Source organism: Nilaparvata lugens, unplaced genomic scaffold (genome assembly GCF_014356525.2).
Source record: "Nilaparvata lugens isolate BPH unplaced genomic scaffold, ASM1435652v1 scaffold4200, whole genome shotgun sequence".
Taxonomy (NCBI): Eukaryota; Metazoa; Arthropoda; class Insecta; order Hemiptera; family Delphacidae; genus Nilaparvata; species Nilaparvata lugens.
In genome coordinates, this window is record NW_024090564.1 from 17,769 (window position 1) to 25,670 (window position 7,902).

A 7,902-nucleotide genomic window follows, 5' to 3' on the forward strand; every position below is an offset into this window, starting at 1 on the left:
CAGAAGTAGATTTCCAGCACTTCTTCTCAATGCAAAAATCCCGTCAGACGGGCCGTTGACGGGCTACTAACGTTTAAAATTTTAAATAATTGGTAATTGATGATGGAGAATTTTGAAAAAAATAATTAACGATTCTGTTCATGTTATAAACATTGTCCTAGAATTTCAAATGTTTCCATCCAAAATTGAAAAAGTTATATCATTTTTTCAAATTAGATTCCAGTTTGTATTAAAAATCATGTCACACACCAAGCCTATGAAATAATTTTCAAGTTTTAAATTCAAATAATAATAAACTAGGTACTATTTTATTGATTCCAACATTATTTCAGTGGAAGCACAAAATTAATGTCCCCCATAAAGAAATCATTAATCCGTCCCAGAAATATGGACTGTTTTAATGTTAACAATAAAGATTGTCTATATCAATAACTTTGAAACTCCCGGGGTATTCATGCTTGTGCACTACTGCGCTTGAGCGACAGCCATTAAAGATGCCCTGTGCCTGTGCCTGTCTCCTTCAGTTTTCAGTAGTTGAAGGTGAAGTTCGTTCATTGCTTGTTTATCCTTTATTTTATCGCATCATCAAGTTGATGATAATTTTTGATTGCTGAAGGTCTTAAATTAAGGTAAGATCATTCATTTATGTCTAGGATATTTATTGATAAGTTTAATAGCATACAGAAGTTACCTACTAAACAAAGCTGTTTAGCCTAGTTTTGGCAAAGCGTTATTCCCCAGATAAATTTGTAAAGCACATGTTGTTTTTAAAAGCACTATGGTAAATAATAAATTATGTTAGGCCCTATTAATAACCCTGATACAACATTAATTGCAATGTTTAGTGTGTATAAGTTAATTTTTTCTATTTTTAAACCCAAACAGTTGATTTAACCAACTGTTAACATTGTTGGTACCTTAAACTTGTAAAACAACTATCAAGTGTGGTTTTGATTTTATTATTTAGGTAATAATTTTTAAACTAGTGATTATCTGATTCAGTAGTATCATAATAGATTGATTTAATTATTATGAATGTTTAAGATATAAGAAGCTATTGTAAAATGTTACAATAATAAAGCTAATACCAGAATAGGCTTACCCACTAATAATATTATAGTTATTTATAGGCATATTTTTTTTTTTTTTTTTTTTTTTTTAAGATTACGTCCTAAAGACTCCAGTCATGGAGTATAAGACAAGTCATGTTATTACATAATAATTCTAACACTAAGTAGTTCAACCTAGTTTAGGTTTGAAAGGAATTCTTGTACACTATAAAAAGCTCTATCAACTAAATATTTTTTAATTTGTTTTTTGAAAATCTTCAAATCATCATTACTTTTCAAGATTTGAGGTAGCTTGTTATAAAATTTCCTACCAATATAATCTGGTTTTTGTTCAAATAACCTACTATTGTGACCCATTATATGATAATCTGCTCTGTTTCGCGTATTATACTCATGAACATCTGAATTCTGGATCACACCACTCGTTTTCACATGCATTACAACTTCATATACATACAAAGATGGCACAGTTAATAGACCAAGCTTTTTAAATAAAGGCCTACAAGAGTCTAACCTATTCACTTTCTCTATACATCTGAGTGCCTTCTTTTGAATCTTAAACACCCTGTCCATATTTTGTTGAGATGAATTACCCCATACTAAAATAGCATACCTAATATGAGATAGTATAAGTCCATGGTAAGCAGTTAACAGTAGTTTTTTATCATTCAGCCTAGCAAGCTGCCGCAGGACAAATACCCCAGATGATATCTTATTACATATCCTCTCAATGTAAGGATGCCATGTTAATTTCCTGTCCAATAAAATTCCCAAGAATGCTACTTTCTCTTCTTGGTCTAATTCATTTTCCTCTACAAACACATTTATTTCTCTATCCTCTACTGAATTATATTTACTTTTGAATTGTAGGAATTGACATTTCTTACTATTTATTGTTAATTGCCTTTGCTTCAAGAATTGGACAATTGACTGTACTCCAGTAAAAGCATTTATTTCTAGACTATCTAATAAATAATTGTTAAAGATAAGCGATGTGTCATCAGCAAACAACAGAGCTCTGTGATCTTTTAACTCTTTTGGTAATTGGTTCACATACAACAGAAACAGTAAGGGACCCAGAATTGAGCCTTGAGGTACTCCAGCCTGGACCTCCAGTTTTTGAGATTTAATTTTTACTATTTCATTCCCATCCACCTTGGTAAGCTCAACACACTGGTTTCTACCTATGAGATATGATTCAAACCATTTTAGTTCTATACCATTCACACCTACAGTTTTTAGTATTTCCAATAATATTCTATGGTTCACACAATCAAAAGCTTTGGATAAATCAAGAAATATTGCGGCTGCCTTCTCACCTGAATCTATTATATCTATTAGTCTTTCAACAAGGGATACTATTGCAGTCTTAGTAGATTTCCCTTTCTGGAACCCATGCTGTTCATCACATATGAAATTAATTTCTTCCAGGTGCATCAATAGCCTATTTAAAACTACTCTTTCAAAAATTTTACTTATTACATTTAGAATACTAATGGGTCTATAATTTTCAACTCTTTCAGAATCACCGCTCTTGAAAATTGGCAAAATTTTTCCTTGTTTCAGATCATCAGGGAAAATACCCTGCTCTAGTGAAGTATTAAGGAGATGCAATAAAGGGTCCAGTAATTCATTTTCACATTCTTTTAAAATTTTGCTTGAGACCCCATCCAATCCTACTGTTTTTTTGTTATTCAAATTTTTTATTATTCTTGACAACTCATCTCTTGATAATGGATGAAATTTAAATACCTTTTCAATTGGCTCAGCATTTAATGTAGTTGTATTATAAGTATTAGTGTTCAGTGACTTTTGGAGATTATATGCAACCTGTTGATAATACTTATTGAAAAAGTTACAAATGTCTATACTATCATCCATATAATTTCCATGTTCATCGATTATCCTAGGGACATTAGTAACTGTATCTTTTTGAGCTGCTCTCCTATTTCTATTAATTACCTCCCAAACAGCAGAGTTAAAATTGGTACTAGTTGTTAATATTTCAGCTGTTTTCTTACACTTAGCTTTCCTCACTTCTTTTGCATAGTTTTTCTTTAGACATTTGTATTTGACTTCACTCGGAACATCCCTCACTAATTTAAATTCCTCATAAGCTTCCCTAACAATATTTCTTTGAGTAAGAATATCTTCAGTTATCCATTCATCTACTTTGTTTAATTTACTTTTTACTTTGACTTTTTTTATTGGACAGCATACACTAATGTGAAATCTTAGAGTATCAATGAATTGCTTATATTTGTAATTTAGGTTACAACTGTTATAAACACTACTCCAATTTTCTTGAAGCAGTTCCTGCTTCAAACAATTTATATTTCCTAGCTCATATTGCTGAATTTCTTTCACAAAAGTTTTTTTTCTGCTTGGATTCTGGCCCTGCAACTTAACATCTAAAATTTGATAGTTATGATCTGATAGATCTGAGCTACCTAACCTGACATTACAACCTTCTATATTTGTGAGGATATTATCAATAATTGTCTGTGAAGTTCGAGTTACTCTTGTATATTCGTGGACCTTAATTTCTAAATTATTCATATTAATAATATCTCTAATATCCTCTGTCATTTTATCCTGCCTGGCAAAATCGGTATTGAAATCTCCTACTACTATAACATTTGTGAAACGAGCGGTTGTAATTTCCAAAAGTGTATGGAGCAGCTCACAAAATTTTTGCCAGTCTCCATTTGGTGACCTATAGATACCTAACACTGCTACCTCAAATCGATCATCAATTTTTAACCTTAGTCCCGTCACCTCTAAATCCATCTCAACAGAAAATCTCTTAACAAAATCCAGTTCATAAGTTTGGGTATGTTTAGCATTGCTAGTGAATATACATACACCACCACTTCTATGAGCTATTCTACAAAATTCTGATCTCAGTGAATAGCCTGGAATCCTAACTTGATTTATTTCCTTTATTTTTAAGCCATGCTCTGTGAAAATAACAATGTCAGGATCCTCCTGTTTAAGAAATACTTCTAATCTGTCAATTTTGTTGCGAAGATACTGAATATTTTGATGATAAATACTAAAAACCTTACCATCTTGTGCTACTCTATCTCTAGCATTTGTAGCTATTTCCCTTTCCCTGTTTTGAGCCAATTTACTAAAAAATCGTTATTTGTTTTTTTGACTGTTTTTAAACCAGAGGATTGCAAACGGCTTTCAATCAGCTCTGCCAATCTATTACAAAAGATTACTTTGCCAGATCGATTTAGATGCAACCCATGATTAGTGAAGTTATGTCTTTTCAGCCTTTCATTTAGAAAACAAATCCCCAGTTGTTTAGAATTCTTATTTTTTAGGCTGTTGATTGTATTATGGATTGATTTGTTTGTCGAATTGATTGCTTCATTTAATTCTGGCCTATCAAACCTATTAGGAATAGTACTTATTATTAAGTTTGTTTTTTTGCTGAGTGGCACAATTTCCTTGATTTTTTCTGTTACTTGAGGAAGATGATTCAAGTTAGGTTCATTTATATTATTTGAGCCACCCAGTACAATTAGATAGTCATTTTCATCAAAGTCTTTAGTTTGTTCCCTAGCTGACTCTACAACTGCATTAATTGATGCACTTGGCTTGAAAAAACATTGGACATCAAATTTATTTTTCAATCTTTTATCAAGGAGATCACTGCAATCACGTCCATGACTGGACGTCAGTAGCAGAACTCTCCCTTTCCTATCTTTATTTCCCTCAGCTATATTTTTGGTTGCTGTCTTCAAAACCTCACTGTACGTTTTATTTCGACCATTTTCAGAGCATTTCCCATCATTTAGGTTAGATTCTATTTTTTTGCATTTGGACGGAGGTTCTATCATACATTTAGTATTATCAAATTTAGATTTTAGTTTCTTTATTTCCTCCGACATTAGACTACATTGATTTTTTAGATTTAGTATTTCTTTTTTATGGTCTTCATCTTGTAATTTTATAATCAGTTCCAAAGATTTAATTTCTTCTACCATCCCTAACCTTTCTTCCTCAGACGTTTTTAGAGTTACTTCTAATTGGTTTTTTAAATTAGTGTGGCTACTTTGTAGTTGAGCAACTTTTTCGGCTAAAGTAGTTTGAGGAACTGGGGTTTTTGGTTTTGGCGTTTTTGAATTTTGGTTTTGGGAACGCGTAAGTACTCCCGCTATGTTTACATTTCTATTAATAACCTTCGGTGTTCTATTTGAGCTCATCTTCCTATCTAAGAAATTATATTACTTGCAATAATAATAATTGATTTATAAATGATAGGATTTTAATTAGGTTATAATTTTAGTCAAGTAAACTATCTATGTTTATTTTTAAATCTCGAAAACCTAACCTCAAAATAACCTCTAAACGATGTTTGGCTTATAAAATAGAATTAAGAATTAAAATCTAAAACAAAATGATAAAACGTGATCAAGAAACAATTAATAATGAAATTAATACAAAATTTGTACTTATCCGTGACTATTTATAACACAAAATCTTCCAAAACCCAGGAGCGAAATTATGTATGACTTTCATTCACAAAACCTCAAGGTCAAACCTCCGGTATATTAGGGACTATGGTTACATTTGACCTAATTAACTTTTTGAATACAGTATTTTGATTAGATAAAACATTATTTATTTCAATATGACTAGTTTCAAATCAACCTCTTGAGAAATACTCTAAATAAACTGTAAATAGCAGCAATCATTCTTATTGATAGGCTACAATTTAATAATTAGTTCAGTTCTATGTAAGGTCCTTAAATACTCCCGTGTATTGGTTTATTGTTTTAATACTATCAATTTATTAAAACCATACTAAATTATTAAGTTACTTCAAAATTTCGGTGTAAATGCACGTCCAGTGCCAACATACCTGTCATCAAATTTTTGGTTGGGATCGATTATTAAGTATGCTATTTTGAGCACAAAATCACAAATTTAAACGACGGTCACTATTGTTTTTGAAATAAACTAAGTTCAAAGTAGCACATGCATTTAACCTATGAGTAGCAGCCATTTTATTATTGAAATCATCAAATTATGATATTCCCAATCTGAGTTTTCCTAACCCAAAGCTTTTCCTAGCCTAAGCTTTATTAACCTAAAGCTTTTCCTAACCTTAGCTACTTATGGTTGCTACTTATAGCATAGGTTAAATGCATGTAAAGTTGTGCTACTTTGAACTTAGTTTATTTTGAAAACAATAGTGACCGCCGTTTAATTTTTTGATTTTGTGCTCAAAATATCATAGGCCTACTAAATCGATCCCAACCAAAAATTTGATGACAGGTATGTTGGCACTGGACGTGCACTTTAGCCAAAATTTCTTTCAATTAGATAATTGCTTTCATACATGTTCCATTTGATTTCAGACGAAGGTGGGAATAGAACTGCAGATACATATTATACTAAAATCCACCATGACAGATGAATATGATGCCAAGGATTAGATTTGAAAAAAGTTCTTCTCTCTACATTTGATGAAAGCCATTTTCAGTAAGTTGCACTCTATCTCCTCCAATAATCAAATTTTTCAACATACATAAACAAACTTACTTGTAACCTTAACAAACAAACTTAGGCTACCTACAATAGCCTATATTCAAGAATTACTGGAGCAGTTTTAAGATTTTATGTCAAGCCCTATTAATAACCCTAATATAACAGTAATTGCAATTTTTAGTGTGTATAAGTTGAAAGTTTATCATTTTCAAACACTGAGGCCCGGTTGCACAAAAGGCGGTTAAATTTTAACTGTGATTAATTCCGCGAGAGCCAATCAGAGAAGCCGTTTTATCAAAAACGCATTCTCTGATTGGTTCTCGTGAAGTTAATCACGGTTAAAATTTAACTGGCTTTTGTGCAACCGGGTCTAATAGTTGATTAAACTGTTACCATTGTTGGTTAACTTCAAACTTGTAAAAAACTATCAAGTTAGTGGTTTTAATTTCATGATTCAATACATTTTAAGCTAGTGATTATATGATTTATATGATAGTAATATTATAATAGATTGATTCAATATCATGGATGGTTATGATATAAAAGAAGCTATTGTAAAATGTTACAATAATAGAACTATTCATAACACCACCTACTAATTATTAGTTATATTTATTAGGGACTATAGTTACATTTTTGTTAGGGACATGAACTAAATTTTTTTTATATTTTGATTAGATGAAACCATATTTATTCCAATATGACCAGTATAAAATAACCCCCTTGATAAATACTTTAGATAAATTGTAAGTAGAAGCAATCATTCTTATTGATAGGCTACAATTTGATAATTAGTTCAGTACTATGTAAGGTCCTTGAAAACTCTCTTGTATTGGTTTATTGTTATATCATTTACTATCACTTATAAATTCCTCTCAATTAGAAAATCGCTTTCATACATTTAATGTATCATTTGATTTCAGGCAAAGGTGGGAATAGAACTGCAGACGCATATACCAAAATCCACCATGACAGACGAATATGCTGCCAACTACAGTTTTAGATTTAAAACTCCTTTCTACATCTGATGGAAACCATTTTCAGTAAGTTGCACTATACTATTTCCTAATCACTAAAGCAGTTTTAAAATTTTAAAATGATAACTTTATAATTGAATAGGCTCAGATTTTTAATTTCATATGAAGCAAAAATTTATTGTAAAACAAGCTGCAAATTAGTATAGTAATTTCCAAAGAACCATATTGGAGTCTCAAGTCACAATAAATCTCAATAATGTTGGATATGTTATAAGAAGTTTGACGAATGAGTGAACTGGCAGAAGTGTGAACCGCGGCTAGAGTCGGTTTAAGGTTGTGCAAAGGCTGAA

General features: G+C 31.2%; 1 long non-coding RNA gene across 1 annotated transcript; it reads left to right on the plus strand.

Annotated features, from left to right (window-relative positions):
• Positions 1–266: 266 nt before the first annotated feature.
• Positions 267–7,645, plus strand: LOC120355676. The gene is made up of 3 exons (XR_005573737.1): positions 267–629; positions 6,446–6,569; positions 7,499–7,645. It is a non-coding gene; the product is annotated as an uncharacterized LOC120355676 (long non-coding RNA).
• Positions 7,646–7,902: the final 257 nt, after the last annotated feature.